This window comes from Grammomys surdaster, unplaced genomic scaffold, assembly GCF_004785775.1.
Source record: "Grammomys surdaster isolate TR1022 unplaced genomic scaffold, NIH_TR_1.0 125947, whole genome shotgun sequence".
Taxonomy (NCBI): Eukaryota; Metazoa; Chordata; class Mammalia; order Rodentia; family Muridae; genus Grammomys; species Grammomys surdaster.
Genome location: NW_021620769.1, coordinates 4,339,260 through 4,362,699, shown reverse-complemented (window position 1 = coordinate 4,362,699; position 23,440 = coordinate 4,339,260).

Here is a 23,440-nt window from a genome sequence, read left to right as displayed (position 1 = left end):
TTCTTCTCTCTCTTTCTTTGTTTTTTCTCTCTTTTTCTTTGAGTTTTATTTATTTATCCATTCATTCACTCATTCATTCATACCTCCTTCCCAGTCATCCCCTTCCACAGTTCTTCCCTCAGCCTCCCTTCTCCTCTGAGCAGGTGGGGGCTCCTTGGATTTCCCTCACTGTGACACTTCAAGTCTCTTTGAGGCTAGGTGATTCACCTCCCATTGAGGGCAGATGTGGTAGCCCAGCTCGAAAAATATATCCCACAGACAGATAATAGCTTTTGGGACAGCCCCGGCTCCATTTGTTCAAGACCCACAGGAAGACTGAGCTTCACATCTGCTACATATGTGGAGTGAGGCCTAAGTCCAGCTCGTGTATGTCCTTTGGTTGGTGGTTAAGTTTCTGAGAGCCACAAGAGTCCTGGTTAGTTGACTCTGTTTGTCTTTTTCTGGAGTTCCTAACCCCTTTGGGACCCACAATCCTTCCTCATATCCTTCCATAAGAACCCCTAAACTCAATCTACTGTTTGACTGTGGGTATCTGCATCTGACTGAGTCAGTTGGTGGATAGAGACTCTCAGAGGACAGCCATGCTAGACTACTGTCTGCAAGCACAACAGAATATCATTAATAGTACCAGGGATTGGTGCTTTCCTGTGGGATGGGTCTCAAGTTGGGCCAGTTATTGACTGGTCATTCTCTAAGTCTCTGCTCCATCCCCTGTGTCTGCATCTCTTGTAGACAGGATACATTTTGAGTTGAAAGTTTTTTGAGTGGGTTGCTGTCTCTATCCCTCCACTAGCGTTCCTATCTTGCTACAGGAGGTGGTCTTTTCAGGTTCCATATCCCAAATGTTGTGAGTCACAACATTTGGTCACCTTCCATTGATTCTTAGACACCTCTCTTATCCTAGGTCTCTGTCTCATCCTGGAAATGTCTCTTCTTCCCCATCAGTTGCAGATTTCCATTCATTTTCATGGCCACCTGGTTACAGAGCACATACCTAAAAATACACGTTTATTACTGTCTAGAGGCTCTACTATTGATTTCAGTTAGTTAGAAAGCACAGCCCCTAAGGTTAAGGTTTGGTTGCCCTGATGGACACAAATCATTTTTGGTTTCCACTTAGGAAACATTTCAGCATGTCTCCATTGATGATTTATACATTTCCATTCTTTAGGTGCTACAGGGATAGGCAGCTCTACCTGCAAGCAATTCTCTGACTGAGCTAGCTCTCCATCCCGGGGTTGCAGTGTTCCAGTGTTCCAGTGGATGCTGGCATCTCCTATGTGATGTACTCATATGATATCTGAAAAATGAGAACAACATTCAGTTAGTGCTGTTGGATAAGCAGAAGCTGGATGAACTCAAACATCAGTGTATAGTTTTAACGCCCCCTCCAAAGGGAATTATTGAAGGGAATTTTTGTAATGTTGCTTATCTGATACTGTTAGCCTTGACTACTTGATAAAATCTCTAAACACTAAACTGAATTGCAATAAACTAATGAAAAACTCATCCTGCCCTGAACTATGAGTCAGAGAACAATGTCTGTGCAGGAGCTAGAAACATCAGAAACAAGACTTCTTTTTCATTTTGTAATTATTTTTTGGGCTACTTTGTACCTGCTTTTAAGGACTAGCTGCCACCTCCCTGTTCATAGGTGAGCACTGAATATTTTTTCAGGAGCCTCTTATGTTAATAATGATTAGAGGCAGCTCCGTTTCTAATTCCAGCTGATAATCAGGCCAGAATCTTTAGATGAGGACAATCAAAACTCCTGGTACTGATTAGTGAAAAAAAAAAGAAAAGGAAAAAAAAAAAGAAAAGGAAAAAAAAAAGAAACATTTGGCTTGAAACTCAAGAGAGAACAGAAAGCGGGCTGAAAATTTTTATGCTTTCATTAAAAGATAAAAATCTTGAATCTGTGAAAATAGTTTGCAATTTGCCATGAACATTTCTTCTTGATCTTAAATTCAGGAGGGAAAAGGACATCTATTTCAGTGTTGTGACCTTTGAGAGGGCTTGTGGGTTTGTGGTAGTTTCTTCCATGTTTTAATAGAAATTTGTGGTCCACATTGTTGTTTTTAATAACATCACATCACATCATATCACATAACTGTAGTTATGTTAGTCAAAAAGAAAAAAAGGGCTACAACACAGGAACCCTAAGTTTCGTAAAACTTTAGGGCAATGTTTTTATCTTTGCTTCCCATGTAACAAAGTGCCAGTCTCCATGTTCCCGTAGAGAACAAGCTCATCTCTCTGTGCCCTTACTTGTCCCTTCATGGGCTTCTTGGTGATCTGGTGATCAGTGCTGTATCACTCCTGGGGCTTTAGAGAGTTATTTGTTTTCTGCAAAGTTTTAATCCACCTTGTTGGATAATTTCTACTTTAGCTTCCCCAAAACTTCCCTAGCATGCTCAAATACATAGCAGCTTTCCCTTAAAATGTATGGACACATGCGAGCAAATGCAGGAGCTGCATGACATACACGCAGACAGAGTCTGAGTATTAATTTTGTATTTTTTTATTCCAATGCCCATCTTACCCATCTTAGAGGCTTTCTCTCCACAGACTCTTTTCTTTAGTGTTCAGCTTGCCTCTTCTCTCCATGGTCTGCTTGGCTTGGGGAAAAACTAACTAAACCTGCCTGAAGAGCCTTTTTAAATGAATCCCCTTTGGTCAGGGCTCAGACTAAAGGAGTGATAATCTATGCAGACATGGCCATGCTCCGTATAATCCACCTAGTTAGAAACATGCCGTTTGTGTCTAAAGTTCAATCTTTTAAAAATTTACTTTGCAAGCATACTTTTTCGTATGAAAATGCCTTATTGATGTGGAGCATTTCAGTTCAAATGAAAGACTTCCCAAGGTAAAGTTTTACTATCTCATTTTTTATTGTGTTAAGAACACTGAACATAAGACTTAGCTACTGAAGTGTGCACCACATCACAGCTGACAGTACGTATAATGCTACCCTCAGTACGTATTGCTAGACTTTCTGTGCCTTCTATATCTTACTCAATTAAAACTTCATTGCTACGGATTCCTAGCTCCCTTCTCTCTGACTCCTGTGAGTCCCCAGTCTACAGTAATTGTATGAATTTTGTTGATTTAAATGCCTTACACAAATGGAATGATGCAGTATTTGTCTTTCTCCAGTTAGCATATGTTCCAGTTTTCTTCTTGGTGCTGTGATTTAAAAAAAAAGCCAACCAATGAACCAAACAAACAAAAACCTGACCCAAAGCAACTTAGAATAGGAAAGGGTTTATTTGGCACATACTTCCAGAACACAGTCCATTACTGAGTAAATTCTAGGCAGAAAATCAAACAGGAGCTTGAAGCAGAAACTATGGAGGAATTATGCTTGTTGGCTTGCTCTGAGGATCATGCTTAACTCTCTTTCTTATGACAGTTCGGGACCACCTGCTCAGGGATGCTGTTATCCATAGTCAGCCAGGCCAGTTACATCAGTTATCAATCAAGACGAGCTTTCACAGACATGTCCTTGGAATCGATATGATATGTGCAATGCCTCAGTAGAGACTCCATTCTCAGTGACTCTTGGCTGTGTCAAAGTGACAGTTAAAGCTAACCGAGTCATTGTGCTCAGCCAACTAACCTGACTGTGATGCATCAAATGATTGAATAAAAAACTAGGTAAAAGTCATGAAGAGACATTTCATCTAACAGTACAGATAGGAAAAGAGGACAGGAAAAAGTCTTCAGTACCATGCACCACTAGCAAAATTCAATTAAAAAATCACAGTGCCACATCACTAAATGCCCACAAGTGGCTGAAATAGGAAGCAGGGACTACACAAATTGCTTGTGATGTAGAAAACCTGGGGCACTTTTGCATTCTGAGAATTAAAATGTCACAGTAACTCTGTAAAACAATTTGGCAGTTTCTTAAAACTACAGTATAATGCACAGTGTTGGGAAAACGACTGCACACTTAAGAGCTCATGTTTCATTTCCAGATTCCCAATGGTTGAGTCCTAACACTCAAGCTGGGTGGCTTGCAATACCTGGACTCCAGCGTCTGGGATTTGATACCTCTAGCACAGGCCACCACATAGGCATGCAGGCATATGTATAATGAAAACTAAAACAAAATTAAAAACACGTAGTTATTAAATGATGGCTACTAGGAGTTTTCAATAGCACAGAGATGGGACAGAAGCAACCGCCAAGGACTTTACAGCAGAGGAAACAGTCCCGTCATAACTTTAGCAGTATCAGAATGCTGGTAAATTGTTGTTCAGTGCAAGACAGCCCTGCTGTCTGAGCTGTTACTGCTACAGGCCCTAGAAAAACAAGACAGCTACATGCCCTGGCAGAGTGAGTCCTCAGCTCTGAAAGGCATCTGACAATTAAAATAAACCCTTTCTAACTGGTGAACCAAGGAACTGAAATCCAAATGTTGATTCTTCAAGGTGTTAGGTAGTTCCAAGATTTGTTTCATTTTTCCCCTAACCCTTGGAAATTTTTGACTGGCTTGTAAAAAAATAAAATGAAACAAAACAAAACCTAAACTAAAACTAGAACGTAAAAACACCACCACCACCACCCAGGCTTTCCTGAAACTGTGTACATTGAACCATCTATAAGAACTCCCCAAATCTCCTCAAATTAGTTTGTCCAATCTATTTTAACTAGGTTCCTAATTTATAGTTATAATCTGAATAGACCCGATCATACCCACTATAACTCACTTAGCTAGGAACATTTATATGGAATCAAATTGGTCTTTGCCTAGGGAATAAAACAAAAGAGAAGAAAAAACAAAGCAAAACAAAAAAACCTGTGCCACACTGTTCTTTGACACTCGTTTGGCATCCCCTTTTTTACTGGCTATTTCTCATGATAAAGAGCTAAAAGACTCAGCTCTGAGACAAGAAGCTATTATCGATACTGACATTCAGTTTTCCAATATAATATCTTTAAAAGGAGCAGAATCAAGGATACCCGTGATCTCTATCATTTCTACAGCTTCATGAGGAAGGTTATTTTATTTTCTTAGTTAGGGTTTTAGTGCTGTGAAGAGATACCATGACTTAGGCAACTAACTCTTATAAAGAAAAACATTAAAACAGTTTCAGAGGTACAGTCCATTATCATCATGGCAGAGAGCATGACAGCATTACAGGCAGACATGGTGCTGGAGGAGAAGCTGTGAGTTCTACATCTTGATCTGAAGGGAGCCAGAAGGGGACTCTCTGCACTGGGCGGAGCTTGAGCATAGGACTTCAAGGCCTACCCCCATAGTGATACACTTCCTCCAACAAGGCTACACCTCCTGATAGTGCCACTTCCCATGGGCAAAGTATATTAAAACCATCACATATATCAACTGTTGGAAAGTTTAAAAATACCCTGGAGTAATGTTCTCTATTAGATGCAGATTGCTCCTAAAATGTCAAAGCTGCAAAAGTGCCAGCTTTCTTCTTTTGCATCAACCCAGAACAGCTACAGGAGAAAAATAAAACCAAACAACAATAAAGAGATGTAGGGAAAATCCCTGGTGTGATGGGGATTGCTTTCAACCCTTATGTGGGATGGCACCTTTCTCATGGAGAAGGAAGACACCAGGTTTCACTTCAGGGAGAGGAGGTAGCATGTATCTTTTCTCCCCTTTATTACTTAAGGAGAAACAGGGCCTTTTCCTTGCACACACTGCTACCCAGAGTTCTAGTACAGTTGACATCAGAAGTAAAATTCAGACAAATAAGAAATATTGTAACTTCAAAGATCAGATTTTAAAATTAAGTTGCTTTAGATGAGTTACTTTAAACTTCTGTTTCCAAACATTTCCCATTATAGATTCTCCACAGGCTGGTGAATTATAACGTTAAGAAACAGCATAACCTGCATTTCCCAGGAAACAATGAGTTGCTTGATGGAATTGAGAATGGTTTATTGAGAATGGTTTTATTGTTTATTGTGTTGCTTTGGTTATTTTTGTACTCAGGGACTCACTGCCTGCATTGCCAGACAATGTAGGGAGTAACTGCATGACATGAGAACCAGAAGCCCAAAAGTAAGACTTCTAAAGCGTTTGATTCTTTCAAAAGAAGAAAAAACCAGCACACTACATTGAGTGTTTTGACATACAAAAGGTAATGAGGAATGATGGTGATACTAGGAATATCACTTAGGTATAAGAAAGTTTTAAGACAAGATATATAAGTTATGAAAATTAAACATTTGAAGTAGAATCATGAAGAAATAAATTTCAAATAATTTAAAGAATATGAAAGGTTTCATAATGAAATGCCTAGAAAAAGTCAAAGATGAGAATTAAGGAAAAAGTAAAAACAACAACAACAACAAACAAATAAAATAAAACAAGAATCAAGCAAAAACCTAAACATATAAAAAAGAACAATCATAACTATCTGCATTAAAATAATATAACTGGATATTGAAGGCAGACAGAAAATATCCTAAGATTTCAAAAACATAGAAAGTATCGTGTGTAAATACCACATAAAGAACTGAGCTAATGGTATTTTCTTCAACAGAAACATGAATTTGAAAAAAATGTAAAATTTTCTCCCACAATTCTGGAAAGCTGTAAAGCCTGACATGTTTCTTAGAGCCAGACATTCATAAGTCTTTAATATCTGTGGTCACTTATTTCCATCTTAGTCAGACCTGAGGGTTCTGAGGAAGAGCATGCCAATGTTTAGAAAGGAATCACTGTTTCTATCCCTGTTATATGCTCAAGTCTCTGTGCTGAGGACCAGGTGTCCCTGCACATAGGTGGATCTACACTCCAGGACCTGAGCACCGAAATTATAAAGTGGGGAATCTTGATTGGCTAATCAAATGGCCGTTCTTTCTACAAAAAGATAAGGCTTATCCCTGTAACATAAAAATCAATTACTTTGAAGGAAAGGTGTGGTGCCATTAGGTAATTGTCCTTTGTAAGTAAATCTCTCTAGCATAAAGATGAGACAACCATACTGTTCACACTCCTTGAAATGTCTCCACGTGTATAGATTTACATTATTATAATGATTATAATTATTAGAGAAAATAGTTTACTTCAGTTTACACTTCTGGAAATTCTGTTCGGTAATAGATAAGCCCTAGTGCACAGAGCCTATGGCACGGCATGCTGTGGTAAGCGTGAGAAGAAGCAGAGTGGCTTATACAACAGCCAGGAAATGGAAAGGAAAAAGAAGGAGAGACCCATAACCCTTTGTGGCAGTCCCCTAATAACCCAGAGAACACCCCCTACTCAACTCTAGCCTTAAAAGTCCTACCATCCTAGAGTTGGGCCTCTTGGGAGACAAAGTATCCATAATCCTTTGAAGGAAATGTGATGATCCAAACTCTTATCTGTTTATGGACTCTGTCTCCCTTTGTCATATAATCCGTTCTCTGCAGGCAAGTAGGTTACACAGACAGCTTCCTCATCTTACTCAGTCTTCACTTAACTTCTCTTAACTGTTGACCATGTGACCAAATGGCTGTAGTTTAGTTTTTCTACCCAGAAAAACCCAGTCAAAGAAAAAAGAAAAAGTTAAAAGTATTTATTTCATGACAATAGTTGTTAATAGTGCTACCTCAAATATACTTTTACAAAAGTACATAGTTAAGAAAAGGCACATAAAGGTGGTACAGAAGGCATATGAGAAGACAGTGATTAACGTCTGCATAAATTCTGTTAGTTTTCAAGCTGCTTAAGCAAAATTAAGGAGGAAACAGAAGTTTACTACTTAGGAGATTGATAGCCACAAAGAATTGATAGCCACTAGAGAATGATAGCCACAAAGAGGAATTCAGGCAGTGGGACACAAGCCCATAGGACATGAGAATGTGCTGGAATTTTGTCACCTATGAAAGACTACTAGCAGAAAATTATAAATAAAATAAACACACAAACAGAAGGCAATATTGAAATAAAATAATAAAAATGACAGAAATAAATACAAATTCATTAATAATTATAAATGAAAATACATTAAAAATATTTTGAAAAAATGAAAATAAATAATAGATGTATAGTATCTGAAAGTTCCATGAATGAGTGTCAAGCTTACCAGGCCAATGTCAACCAAAAAAATTTTTATTCAAGTAAATTGATATGTGATAAAATGCTTATTAACATAGAAGATACGTATTAATGATGGAGTATCATTACACATTGATAAAAGTTTCAAATATCTAAGAAGATATCAATAAATAAACCACCCTATATTTAAATACCTGGAAGAAAACCAAAGAATACACTGGAAAAGCAATATGATAGATTTCTTCTTATTTATTTTTCTCTCATACAATACATCCCATCTGCAGATTCCCCCACTCCCCTTCTCCCAGCTGTCTCCTCATCCTACCTCCTCTCTTCCTCAGATCCACTCCTCCTCCATTTCCCTTCAGAAAAGAACAGGGCATCAGTGATACCAACTGAACTCACATAACAAGATATAATAAGGCTAGGTATATACCCTCACATCAAGGTTGGATGAAGCAACCCAGTAGGAGGGGAAAAAAAAATCCCAAGATCAGGCAAAAGAGTCACACATGTGCCCCAACACACAGACACTCACACACACACACACACACACACACACACACACACACACACACACACGAGTCCCACAACAACCTCAAACTAACTAACCACAGTATGTATGCAGGGGGCCTAAGGGAGATCCATACAGGGCTAGTGATTTCCGTTTCACTCTCAGTGAGCCACTATGAGTGAGCCACTATGAGCTCTCTGGGTTGTGTTCTCCTTGTGTCTTTGATCCATGTTGCTCCTACAGTCCTTCCTCCCCGTCTTCTGATGGTTTCACAAGCTCTGCACGATGTTTGGTTGTGGATCTCTGTATCTGCTGCCATCATCTACAGGAGGAAGCCTTTTTGATGTCTATTGGGCTAGGCACCTATGGTCTTTTGAGTATGGAAGAATATTATTAGGAATCTTCTCCTTCTCCTCTTCCTTCTCTTCCTCCACTTCCTCCTCTTCTTCTCCTGTCAGTTGTGTTTGGTTCTAACCTGTTTATCTGGGCTAACAGCTTCTAGTTCCTGGTCATGCAGTTGGAGTCGGGCATGGTCTTGTGGTATGAGCCTCAGGTTAGACCAGTCATTGGTTGGCCATAGCCATAAACTCTAAACCACCGTTACCCCAGCACATCTTGCAAGCAGGGCAGATTGTAAATCCTAGATTTTGTGACTGGGCTCGTATCTTGTTCTGCAACTGGGAGCCTTGCAGTTTTCAGAAGATGACAGGTCAGACTCTGTATCATCCATTACTAAGAGTCCCTGTTAGAGTCAATCTCAGGTCCTAGAGTGTTTCCACTGCACTAGGTTTCCATATTACCCTCTAAATGCCCACCTATTTCAGTCATATTTCCCCATACTCTCTCCCTCCTCCAGTCCCTCCCTTACCTGTTCCCTTCTATTCCTATCCCTTCGCCTTCAACCCACAAAATCTATTCTACTTCCCCTTCTCAGGAAGATCCATGCATCTCTCCTAGACACTTCCCTTTAACGTCTCTGGGTATATAGTGTGATTACCTTTTACTTAACAGATAATATCCACTTATAAGTGAATACATATCATGTTTGTCTTTCTGGGTTGCCTCATCCAGGAAGAATTTTTTCTAGTTCCCTCCATTTGCCTGCAAATTTCATAGTGTCACTCTTTTGTAACAGCTAAGTAAAACTCTATCGTGTAAATATATCATATTTTCTTTGTCCATTCTTTGGTTTTAGGACATCTAGGTTGTTTGAAGTTTCTGCCTATTATGAATAAAGCCACAGTGAACATAGCTGAGCAAGGGTTTTGTGGCAGCATGGTGTATCTTTTGGGCATATATCCAAGAGTGGTATAGCTGGATTTTGAGGAAGATCTATACCCAATTTTTTGAGGGACCACCATATTGATTTCCATAGTGGCTGTGTGAAGTGTCACTCCCACCAGCAATGTAAAAGTATCTTTGGCAATACGTTCTAATCTTCTGGCTCATTTTTATTCTCTCTCTCTGTGTAGCTCTCTCTTAAGTATCTTCTCTTTTTGTTCCCTTCTCATAGGAGTTGGGGGAAATCCTATTCTGTCAGATCTTTCTCTGAGTTGTTACTTTGCCACTTAATTAAATGTGACTTTCAAACATGGGTGCTTCCTTCTACAAACTAACTTTACCCTCATTGTTTGGGATTAAAGGTGTGTGCTGAAGGTGTGACTATATTCCAGCCAGAGTAGCCATGTGGCTGGATTAAAATGCCCCTACAAGGGTTATACTGTGGCAATAGTGGATGTTGCTCCTAAAGTTGGTAGCATTTATACAGAGCTGAATCCACACATTTACAAAGGACACATTTTAGTTCCACTGTAGAAGAGTCATTGAAGTCTAACATCAGCATTCTTGAATACACTGAATTACTCTCTTCTTCCCAGTAAGGGTGAACAAGACCTAACGCAACCCTCACAGAACTCATTCTACATGTGAAGTCAGGCAAGGCCACCCACATATAAAAAAAATAGGCTCACCATCAACACTGTACTTAAGGCTCCCAGCTCCAACTTACAAGCTTGAGAAACTTCATAACAATCTGTAATATAATTTATGAGACTGCAGGATTGAGCACAGTAGTATTATATTCTCTAGTTGATGTTTTGCTAGAATGGGAAACAAAACAGAGAAGTCCCTGCTTGAGTCATTCCACCAGCCAATGCATTATGAATATGAAGTGTGCTCTAATTTCATAAAGTTGCTACTATCCATCTCAAGAAAGTGAGAGAAAGGCTCTGACCTTTAGAAATACAATAAATTTATAGAAAACTGGTCCTCCAGGCATCCACACTGAAAAGTGCACTCTTATCTCTAAACGGCAGAGACCTGCCACGCTCTTAACTCAAATAATAGCTTGCTCCCTCCTGAAAACGGCAGAACTGTTCTTGTACTATAGAGAAGTGCAATCGTGACAAGAGCTGCGGATGCATTGAGGGAGTTATGCAGATTGCACTCGCCTGGTGGAGATAGGCCTTTCCCTCTGAGTGCAAATGCAATCTCAAACACACACATTTATGCATATGGGACTCTGGAAGTTGTAGAATTTGGTCCTTGACGCTATTGTCCCTAAATGGTATGCACTTTATTAAAGCAAGCCAGTTTGGACTTAGAAGAATAACATTTTTCTTTCTTGTCAGGCTTTACGAATTCACTGCGTGCGACAGTCTGCTCTGCCTTTACATTAAAACTCTGGTGAATTTTAGGCTTTACTCAATCACTGCAATGTGTGAAATAATGATCAGCTTTTTAAAAAGTCACAAAATCTGTCAGTGTAATTATCATATCTCTCCAGCCCTCACTCAGAAGCTACCTTCCTTGACCAACTTATTTACAGTTTTAGACTTCATTTCCACCCAATGATGAATACATTGATTGTTTTTTTTCTGCCTTCTGACAATAATTTTTAAAATTTTATTCATTTATTTTGTCTTCCTTCAATAGTAAAATCCATTGAGGGGCAAGAATTATTTATTTATGTTTGCTGTGTGTGTGTGTGTTCAATGATTTATTCCTGGAACCTAAGAGTGCTGGGTACAATGTCAATACTTAACAAATTCTTATTGAGGAATCGAGTTAGTCAAAAATCCAGATTCTCATGCAGTTTAAAATTTGTCTGACCTCTCAGTTGAGTTTACCTTAACGAAAAGATGAATTGAGAGGAAGGAGAGGGGTGTGTCCTACCTTTACTATCTTCCCTTACATATCAGTTGCTACCATTGGCTCCAAAATTCTACTGCACTGCAAGATGGAAGGCAGCTGAATACAGACTTATTTGTGGTCATCACTTTTCATACAAAGTAATTTTATAATAAACCTGATAGTGCTTAATTTGTAATATTTTCTACTGAGGGATATTTTAAGAGATATTCATGTTGATGGTACCTTGACTGACAGGTGGATTGTTATATTATTTAGCTGCTGCATTCAAATGTTTTCTCTTATGATGCAGAATAAAAAAGTTCCTCTTATCAAAAACAAAATAATTATAAAACAGAGATATAAATACACAAAATATCCTTACTTTTTATTTTACAAACACTCCCCATCAAGCCATCAACACTAATAAGCTTTTCCATAACTTTCTTTTATTTGTATAAATTCATGCAAAAGTATGTAAATATGGAATGGAAATTATGCATATTTACATTTATTTAAAACTAGGTTCTGACTATTACATTGACAACTTTGTGTATGTCATAACTACAGTTTTATTCAGAGACAGCTGCTGTTTCAAATTTGAATGTTTAATTACATAAGCAAATTTTGCTTTTATTTTCTTGTCTCTTAGCTATTCTTAAAGTGTCTTAATCTTTTTTATACATGGATGAGAGGTCAGGCAACTTTAAGCCATTCAGAGGGAGACTCAACTAGGCAAATATAATGTTTATTGTTAGATATTTATTGCTATGTAGGCTTGTTCATAAATTAAATTCTTTCGTTTCCTGATTTGGGTTCATTATCATAGTTTAAGTTTTGAATTTGGTATGGAAATTTCCCAACAAATTAGGAATAGAATTACCACATAAGCCAGCTACACAACTCCTGAGTCGAGATCAAGGAATTCTAAGTACTGCAACTGAAATACATGTAAAGTCATGCTTATTATTGCCCTATTTATTATAGCTAAAAAAGAAAGAAAGAAAATGTAGCACATGTGCTGAGTGGGATTTTATATACTTACAAAGAAAAATTATGACTTTTTCAGGAAGAATGGTAGAACCAGAAATGATGTTAAGTTAAATAACTGGCATGGAAAAACAAAATCCTATTTTTTTCTCATAAGTAGATACTAAAATTTAATTTTCATAATCTATCTCTGTGGTAGGCTTAGTTACAGGATATGGAAATAGACAGGAAAGTATAAAGAACAAACAGGCCGTAAGACAAGTGAGAGAAAAGAATAAACTGGGATAAGAGGATTGGGTTAACTTGTAAACAATTTCCAATAATCCATTTCTCTATTCCCACAACAGTATAACACTGGATAAAGAAGCTCCACTCTAGGGCCCAATAGTAGATAACACTAGGCTTTTTAAAATGCTTTCCTCGGTTGAAATGTAGCAGTTAGATTTTCTCATTATATAATTAACCGCCCTCTTGCCATCTATGGTGTGTCAAATACTCCCATTTAAACTGTGGTTTGAGAATCTAGCATGGGATGCCCACCTGTGATTCCAGAACTCAGGAGCCTGAGCAAAGAGGGGTCTGAGTGTGAAGCTTTCTTGGCTATGAGACCCTGGTTCGGCCTCTACCCACCCCTAAAATATGAAATAGTTATTCAATTTTTTTGGAATTTTCCCTATGTTTATTAGTTATAATTTATAGTTTCAGTTGCATAGTTGTTACACATTTTTTGTTGAATTTATTCCCAGTGATTTACAGATTTTGGTGTTAATTTGAACATCGTTTTATGCCTGCTTTCAGGAGTTTATGCCTAGGCTAGAAAAAGCCAATTCCTTTCCATTTTTCCTCTCTAAAGACTATCTATATACATTTTTTTTATTAATTCTGAAAGCGATTGTGAGTTTCTTTACTGGTGTGTAATCACATTATCAATTAAAATTAATAATAAAAACAACCAATTTTCCTTTCCAATGATTATACATTTAAAAATTGCATTTTGTGTAATAGTAGCAGAAGTTTCTACTAACTGGCTTATAATTTTCACTGAAATCATTTCAGTTTTTTTTTGTTTTTTTTTTTTTGTTTTTTTTTTGTTGTTTTTTTTGTTGTTGTTGTTTTTTTATTGGATATTTTATTTACATTTCATATGTTATCCCCTTACCCCATCCCCCACCCACCCGGGAACCCCCCATCCCCTTACCCCTCCTCCTTCTTCTCCGTGGATGTAATCCCCACCTACCCCCCCCACTCCCACTTCCCCACCCTCAAAATTCCCACCCCCTGGGGCGTCCAGCCTTCATGAGGTCAAGGATCTCTTCTTCCACCTGTGCCCGGCAGGGCCCTCCACTCTTACATATTCAGCTGAAGCCCTGGATCCCTCCCTGTGTGCTCCCAGGCTGGTGGTTAGGACCCTGGGAGCTGTGGTTGGTTGGTATTGTTGCTCTCCTCATGGTGCCACAAACCCTTTCAGCTCCTTCAGTCCTCACTCTAACTCCTCCATTGAGAACCTCATGATCAATTCAATGGCTAGTTGTGAGCATCTGCCTCTCAATATGTCAGACTCTTGAAGGCCTCTGAGGAGACATCCATATCAGGCCCTTATCGGCATGCACTTCCTGACTTCCACATCAGCATCTACCTTTGGTGACTGCACATGGGATGGATACTCAGGTGGAAAGGTCTTCAAATGGCCCCTCCTTCAGTTTCTGTCCCTCACTTTGTCTCCATATTTGCTCCCTTGAGTATTTTGTTGCTCCTTCTAAGAAGGACCGAATCACCCCCACTTGGTCTTCCTTCTTTATGGGCTTCATGTGGCCTGTGAGTTGCATCTTGGGCATTTCAAGGTTCTGGGCTAATATCCAATAATCAGTGAGTGAATACCATGTGTGTTCTTTTGTGATTGGCTTATTTCACTCAGGATGATAATTTCTAGTTCCATCCATTTACCTAGGAACCTCTCGAATTCATTGTTTTTAATAGCTGAGTAATACTCCATTGTGTAAATATACCACATTTTTTGAATCCATTCCTCAGTTGAAGGACATCTGGGTTCTTTCCAGCTCCTGGCTATTATAAATAAGGCTGCTATGAACATAGTTGAGCATATGTCCTTGTTATATGATCGAGCATCTTCTGGGTATATGCCTAGGAGTAGTATAGCTGTATCCTCAGGTAATGCTATGTCCAATTTTCTGAGGAACCGCCACACTGATTTCCAAAGTGGTTGCACCATCTTGCAGTCCCACCAACAATGGAGGAGTGTTCCTCTTTCTCCACACCCTCGCCAGCATCTACTATCACCTGAGTTCTTAATCTTAGCCATTCTGACTGGTGTGAGATGGAATCTCAGGGTTGTTTTGATTTGCATTTCCCTGATGACTAAGGACACTGAACATTTCTTTAGGTGCTTCTCGGCCATTCGAGTTTCTTCCGTTGAAAATTCTTTGTTAAGCTCTATACCCCATTTTTTAATAGGGTAATTTGGTTGTCTGGAGTCTACTTTCTTGAGTTCTTTGTATATATTGGATATTAGCCCTCTATCAGATGTAGGATTGGTAAAGATCTTTTCCCAATCTGTTGGTTGTCGTTTTGTCCTATTGACAGTGTCCTTTGCCTTACAGAAACTTTGCAATTTTATGAAGTCCCATTTGTCAATTCTTAATCTTAGAGCATATGCCATTGGTGTTCTGTTCAGGAACTTTTCCCCTGTGCCCAAATATTCGAGGGTCTTCCCCACCTTCTCTTCTATTAGTTTCAGTGTATCTGGTTTTATGTGGAGGTCCTTTATCCACTTAGACTTGAGCTTTGTAAAAGGAGATAAGAATGGATCAATTTTCATTCTTCTACATGTTGTCCTCCAGTTGAACCAGCACCATTTGTTGAAAATGCTGTCCTTTTTCCACTGGACAGTTTTAGCTCCTTTGTCAAAGATCAAGTGACCATAGGAGTGTGGGTTCATTTCTGGGTCTTCAATTCTATTCCATTGATCTTCCTGCCTGTCTCTGTACCAATACCAGGTAGTTTTTTATCACTATTGCTCTGTAGTACAGCTTGAGGTCAGGGATAGTGATTCCTCCCGAAGTTCTTTTATTGTTGAGAATAGTTTTCGCTATCCTGGGTTTTTGAGAATTTCCTTTGCTCTGTGAAGAATTGAGTTGGAATTTTAATGGGAATTGCATTGAATCTGTAGATTGCTTTTGGCAAGATGGCCATTTTTATTATATTAATCCTGCCAATCCATGAGCATGGGAGATCTTTCCATCTTCTGAGATCTTCTTTGATTTCTTTCTTCAGGGACTTGAAGTTCTTGTCATACAGGTCTTTCACTTGCTTGGTTAGATTCACACCAAGGTATTTCATATTATTTGCAACTATTGTGAAGGGTGTCATTTCCCTAATTTCTTTTTCAGTCTGTTTATCTTTCATGTAGAGGAAGGCTACTGATTTGTTTGAGTTGATTTTATAACCAGCCACTTTGCTGAAGTTGTTTATCAGGTTTAGGAGTTCTCTGGTGGAAGTTTGGGGGTCACTTAAGTATACTATCATATCATCTGCAAATAGCGATATTTTGACTTCTTCCTTTCCTATTTGTATCCCTTTGACTTCTTTTTGTTGTCTAATTGCTCTGGCTAGGACTTCCAGTACTATATTGAATAGGTAGGGGGAGAGTGGGCAACCTTGTCTAGTCCCTGATCTTAGTGGGATTGCTTCAAGTTTCTCTCCATTTAGCTTGATGTTGGCTACTGGTTTGCTGTAAATTGCTTTTACTATGTTTAGGTAGGGGCCTTGAATTCCTGATCTTTCCAATACTTTTATCATGAAGGGATGTTGAATTTTATCAAATGCTTTCTCAGCATCTAGTGAGATGATCATGTGTTTTTTTTCTTTGAGTTTGTTTATATAGTGGATTACATTGATGGATTTCCGAATATTGAACCATCCCTGCATTCCAGGGATAAAACCTACTTGATCATGATGGATGATTGTTTTGATGTGTTCTTGGATTCGGTTTGCTAGAATTTTATTGAGTATTTTTGCATCAATGTTCATAAGGGAGATTGCTCTGAAGTTCTCTTTCTTTGTCGGGTCTTTGTGTCTTTGTGGGGTTTGGGTATGAGTGTAATTGTAGCTTCATAGAACGAATTAGGTAGTGTTCCTTCTGTTTCTATTTTGTGGAATAGTTTGTAGAGAATTGGTATTAGGTCTTCCTTGAAGGTCTGATAAAATTCAGCACTAAAACCATCTGGTCCTGGGCTTTTTTTAGTGGGGAGACTTTCAATGACTGCTGCTATTTCCCTAGGGGTTATGGGACTATTTAGATGGTTTATCTGCTCCTGGTTTAACTTTGGGACCTGGTATCTGTCTAGGAAATTGTCCATTTCTTCCAGGTTTTCCAGTTGTGTTGAGTATAGGCCTTTGTAGTAGGATCTGATGACTTTTTAAATTTCTTCAGTTTCTGTTGTTATGTCTCCCTTTTCAGTTCTGATTTTATTAATTTGGATACTGTCTCTGTGCTCTCTGGTTAATCTGGCTAACAGTTTATCTATCTTATTGATTTTCTCAAAGAACCAACTCCTGGTTTTATTGATATTTTGTATTGTTCTTTCTGTTTCTATTTGGTTGATTTCAGCCCTGAGTTTGATTATTTCCTGCCTTCTACTCCTCCTGGGTGTATTTGCTTCTTTTTGTTCTAGAGCTTTTAGTTGTGCAGTCAACTTGTTAATGTGTGCTCTTTCCAGTTTCTTTTTGTAGGCACTTAGAGCTATGAGTTTTCCTCTTAGCACTGCCTTCATGGAGTCCCACAAGTTTTGGTATGATGTGTCCTCATTTTCATTGAATTCTAAAAAGTCTTTAATTTCTTTCTTTATTTCTTCCTTGAGCAAGTCATCATTGAGTAGAGAGTTGTTCAGTTTCCATGTGCACGTGGGTTTTCCATTGGTTTTGTCATTATTAAAGACCAGCCTTAGTCCGTGGTGATCTGATAAGATGCAAGGGATTATTTCAATCTTTTTGTATCTGTAGAGGCCTGCTTTGTGACCAATTATATGGTCTATTTTGGAGAAGGTACCATGAGGTGCTGAGAAAAAGGTATATTCTTTTGTTTTAGGATGAAATGTTCTATAGATGTCTGTTAAGTCCATTTGGTTCATAACTTCTGTTAATGTCAAAGTGTCTCGGTTTAGTTTCTGTTTCCATGATCTCTCCATTGCTGAGAGTGGGGTGTTGAAATCCCCCACTATTATTGTATGAAGTGTAATGTGTGTTTTGAGCTTTAGTAAAGTTTCTTTTATGTATGTAGTTGCCCTTGCATTTGGAGCATAGATGTTCAGAATTGAGAGTTCACCTTGGTAGATTTTTCCTTTGATGAGTATGAAGTGTCCTTCCTTATCTTTTTTGATTAATTTTGGATGAAAGTCGATTTTATTTGATATTAGAATGGCTACTCCAGCTTGTTTCTTGGGACCATTGGCTTGAAAAATTGTTTTCCACCCTTTTATTCTGAGGTAGTGTCTGTCTTTGTCACTGAGGTGCGTTTCTTGTATGCAGCAAAATTCTGGGTCTTGTTTGTGTATCCAGTCTGATAGTCTGCGTCTTTTTATTGGGGAATTGAGACCATTGATGTTAAGAGATATTAAGGAAAAATGATTGTGGCTTCCTGTTATTTTTGCTATTAGAGGTAAAGTTTTGTTTGTATAGTTATCTTCTTTTGGGGTTGTTGGAAGATTACTTCCTTGCTTTTTCTAGGTTGTAGTTTCCCTCCTTGTGTTGGCATCTTCCATCAATTATCCTTTGAAGTGCTGGGTTTGTGGGAAGATATTGTGCAAATTTGGTTTTGTCATGGAATATCTTGGTTTCACCATCTAGAGTGATTGAGAGTTTTGCTGGGTATAGTAATCTGGGCTGGCAATTGTGTTCTCTTAGGGTCTGTATGATGTCTGTCCAGGCTCTTCTGGCTTTTATAATCTCTGGTGAGAAGTCTGGTGTAATTCTTATAGGTCTGCCTTTGTATGTTACTTGACCTTTTTCCCTTACTGCTTTTAGTATTTTTTCTTTGTTTTGTGCATCTGATGTTTTGATTATTATGTGACAGGAGGTATTTCTTTTCTGGTCTATTCTATTTGGTGTTCTGTAGGCTTCTTGTATGTTTATGGGCATCTTGTTCTTTAGGTTAGGGAAGTTCTCCTCAATAATTTTGTTGAAGATATTTACTGTCCCTTTAAGTTGGGACTTCATTCTCATCTATACCTATTATCCTTAGGTTTGGTCTTCTCATTGTGTCCTGGATTTCCTGGATGTTTTGAGTTAGGAGTTTTTTGCATTTTGCATTTTCTTTGACAACTGTGTCAATATTTTCTATCGTATCTTCTGCATTTGAGATTCTCTCTTCTATCTCTTTTATTCGGTTGGTGATGCTTGCGTCTATGACTCCTGATCTCTTTCCTAGGTTTTCTATCTCCATGGTTGTCTCCCTTTGAGCTTTCTTTATTGTTTCTATTTCCATTTTCAGATCCTGAATGTTTTTGTTTAATTCCTTCTTTGTGTTTTCTTGCATTTCCTTAAGGGATTTCTGTGATTCCTCTTTAAGGGCTTCTATCTGTTTACTTGTACTCTCCTGTATTTCTTTAAGGGAGTTACTTTATTCCTTCTTATAATCCTCTATCATCATCATGAGAAGTGATTTTAATTCTGAATCCTGCTTTTCAGGTGTGATGGGGTGTTCAGGGCTTGCTATATTGGGAGAACTGGGTACTGATGATGCCAAGAAACTTTGGTTTCTGTTGCTTACGTTCTTGCGCTTGCCTTTCGCCATCTGGTTAACTCTAGTGTTGCCTGCCCTCACTGTGTAAGATTGGAGTCTGTATTTCCAGTTATCTTGCTTGTTGCAGAGCTCCTCAGAGTCCAGATGTCTCTGTAGTCTTATGATCCTAATCTTGGTGTCTGCTGCTCTGAGTGCAGTGGCTCCTCGGCTGCTCTCAGTGCAGTGGCTCCTCTAGGATGACTCAGGAGTCAGTATCTCCACAGGACAGGAGTAGATCAACTCAGTGTCAGCTGCTCTGAGTACAGTGGCTCCTCGGCTGCTCTGAGTGCAGTGGCTCCTCTAGGATGACTCAGGAGTCAGTATCTCCACAGGACAGGAGCAGACCAACTCTGTGTCTGCCCCAGCCCACAGGACCAGGCAGGGGACCAGTTTTTTTTTTCAGAAATATTTGATATTGCATTTTGGCTTTTTTTAAAAATAAATATATTTTCAAGTCTCCCTCAACTTTAAAGTTTTAATCACCTAACTAATGTTTTCAAGTTCAAATGTGTTTTAAAATTCTCTTTTAGTTTCTTAACAAGAACTTGGTAAAAATATTTAAATTCCTATTGTTTTATATTTTGTATTCTTAAATGTTTAGATAAAATATTTTAGTGTATGTTTTGCAAAAGCTAAGATCAGAGAGAAGATGCTAATACTGAAATTGGATTGAAAGCAAGTATGTCTTGCAGTCTTCAGTGTTCATTCTATGAGGATAGAAGTGCCCTGTGAATGAAAACACAGGCCAGGGCAGAGAGGGCCATGTCAAAACATCCCTGCTTTAAGCTTTGAAAAAGAAAAAGCTTTGGTTAGCTTCAAATATTGGGTGGAAGGGACAGTTGGATGGGATTTGAAGAAGAAAAAAATAGGATCATTCCTATCAAATCACTCCTCTACCTTTAAAGACGATCACTAGCCTACAAAGGCTCAGTTTCCTATCTCTAAAAATGAGATAAAAATAATCATCTCCGATGATTGCTGGAAAGTATGTAAGACCACATACAGCCTCTGGAGTAGGTATCATTAGGCACTCAAGGAACATTTAGGTCCCAGTCATCAGAACAGAGTGCAGATATTAGCCTTAAGATAGTAAAACTAATTTGAAATTCAGACCTCACATGTCTCCTGCGGGAAATTAGAACTATTGGAAAGATGGCAGCTTCTCCCTGCAGCCAAGCATGTCTGCTTCCATTTCTCTGTTCACTTTCTCTCTCCAGATGCACATGCAGAGGTAAAAGTGCCTTGAACTTGCAGCTTTATGTCTCAAAAATAATCTTTAGGTTTTGATGAACAGGTGCTTTTTTTTTGTCTTGTCCTCTCTCTGTAAGACATGTTGGAAATCACTGGAGTCTAAAACTTGAACTCAAGATATAATCAAGCACAATGTAGAACAAAACTTCGCAGGAGCTGAGGGACATAATTAAATTTTGATTAATCTGGCATTGTTCTTAGAGTGTCTTAAAGTGATACTAACTTTCTCACAAAATGATTAACAGTTAACATGACACCATAGGAAATACATAAGTCTTCATCTGAAAGGGAAATTTTATACTCCCTTCCAGGCACAGAGTTTCTAACACATTCACTACTGAAAGCTTTCTCCTTTTAGTTTTCATTCTGTGACCTTAGGGTTTGCACCTTTGCATTAAATATACACCAAATGAAATCTTGCTTCTCAAACAGAATTCATCACAGAGGTTTCGGGTGACCTCAACGAACCAGTCATTGGCTGAAATATGCCATCACAACAAATAAACTCTATATTTTGAAATCTCTGGCACTTACATTGCCTATAAGTACGAGTCTTATGATTTCTTGTAAAACTTTTCATCAAACAGCTTTCTGCTTCAACTCTGGGTTTCTTTCCAGGTGTTAAATTAGACTAATCCCAACTAAGGATTTCATGTTGCTCAAAATTATCGACCAGACAAGTATCATCAATATCATTGAAAACTTTCAATAGAAGTAAAAAATTTTAAGCACCACTTCAGTTATAGAGAGCTAGAAATGTAGCAGTCACAGTTTGAAAGCCTCCATATGTGAGAGTGTGCACTAAAGTTTGAAAACTACTGAACTAAATAAAAAAGCAACAGATTTAAACAAAGAACACCTGCAAACTAAAAGGCGTGTTGTATGGTAAATTGACACTTCAAAATTATAGCTCATATTCATAGGCTTTTAAAACAACAATAAATTTTATCAATGAATACAGGAGTTTGATTAGTCTGTGATTGTAAATATCAGTCACTAATTTGATAGCATCTAAAATTACCTAAGGGGTGTGCATCTGGGCCTGTCTTTGGGTGATTATTTTAAGTAGGTTAGTTGAAGCAGGAGAGCATACCCACTGTGAGCGGTACTATTCCCTGGGCTGGAAGTCCTGCCTAACTACATAAAAAGAGGAATGTGAGTTGAGTACAAGCACTCATTGATTTCTGCTTCTTTTCTATAGGGGCAATAAGACCAGCACTTTCAAGTTCCCACTGCGCTTGCTTCTCTGATGGACTGTGAGCCAAAATAATCCCTTTTGTCCTTCACAGATAAAGGTACAAAGACAAGTTCTCTAAATATAAAGTAATGATAAGAAGATGAAAGTATTAGTTTTCCTGAGTTGATCAGTATGTTTTGAAATTCACACATCAACAGTAACTTAAACTTCCTCATTCAAGAAGGCTGGATTGGATATCATTACATATAGTCTACAATTACTAAATAATTAGTCAAATGTAGACAAATAATTTTAAAACAAACAAAAACAAAAATTAAAGGAAAGTGTGAAGGAACCAATGAGGACACAGTAAAGAAACCATCTAAATGATCATCCCATGGTTAGGGGACAGTTTGTATTGTGGGAGAAGGAGAGAGAGAGAGAGAGAGAGAGAGAGAGAGAGAGAGAGAGAGAGAGAGAGAGAGAGAAAGAGGAAGCGAGAGGTTTCTGGACAAGTCTAAAAGACTGGCTGTAGCCAAGGCTAGATAACAGGGCATGGAAAATCATGGTGGTATAAGGACAATGATTAGCTGAGGAGAGAGACCCCTGTGAACTGAAGCAGCCAGTATGTTTAAGATGCAAGAGAGGGTGAGAAGAACCAGAAGGCTAGTGCAGACTTTGAAAAGTATAACTAAATTTAAGATTTAGTGTATCATTGTAGTCCAAATACATGTTCATGGGGACAGAAGGTGTTTGGAGATTTGCATGGGCTTTAATATGCAGCCACAGGCATACACAAAGACAGTGGCCTTTTGGAAGGCAGAAAACGTCTTCATAGGTTCCCTAGAAATGCTGACTGTAGCCTTTTATCTCTACACTATCAATTATTCTATAATCCAGTTTGAACTGAGGCAAGACTGTCATCTTGGGCCTAATCAGTGGGCCTGCCAGTTGTGTGTGTTAGAAGATTTACTCCTTGGACCTAACATATACGTCTTCAGGTCAGTGGGTAAATGTAGGCCAATGCATGGCTAGCAGTTATTTCTCAAAGTTCTTTATTGAGTGTCAGACATACAGACCAAGAATTTCAGGTTCCTTGTGAGAAAGAAATCATAGTGTGAAGAAGGAATTCTGTTCTTTATTAAGTTTATTCTAGGCCTGTCTATCTATAATGGCTTCATTGGACAATAAACCAGAATTTTTCCATTCAGGAAACGGTACTTACCTCTCAGGAAGTTATTGTCTCCTCTAAAAATGAAAATGAAAATAATAATAATAATAATAACAACAACAACAACAACAACAATAGTTTTGAAACTTTTCTAGGAGAAAGTGAATTTGAGATTCTCCCAGTTAAATTCAGTCTTCTATTAGCATAACTAAGATACTTCTCCAAAGGTAGCCATGTCCCATCTTTTCAATTGAAGGTTGCAGAGATCCTGGTCTGTGAGAAGGGGATGATTTCTGAGCTTAGCTGTGAGGAATGGGCACTCCATGGGTGGCTTGTTTGAACCAGCCATTCTTCACTCTCCTAGGTGCAAATGTTGCACAAGAGTCAGC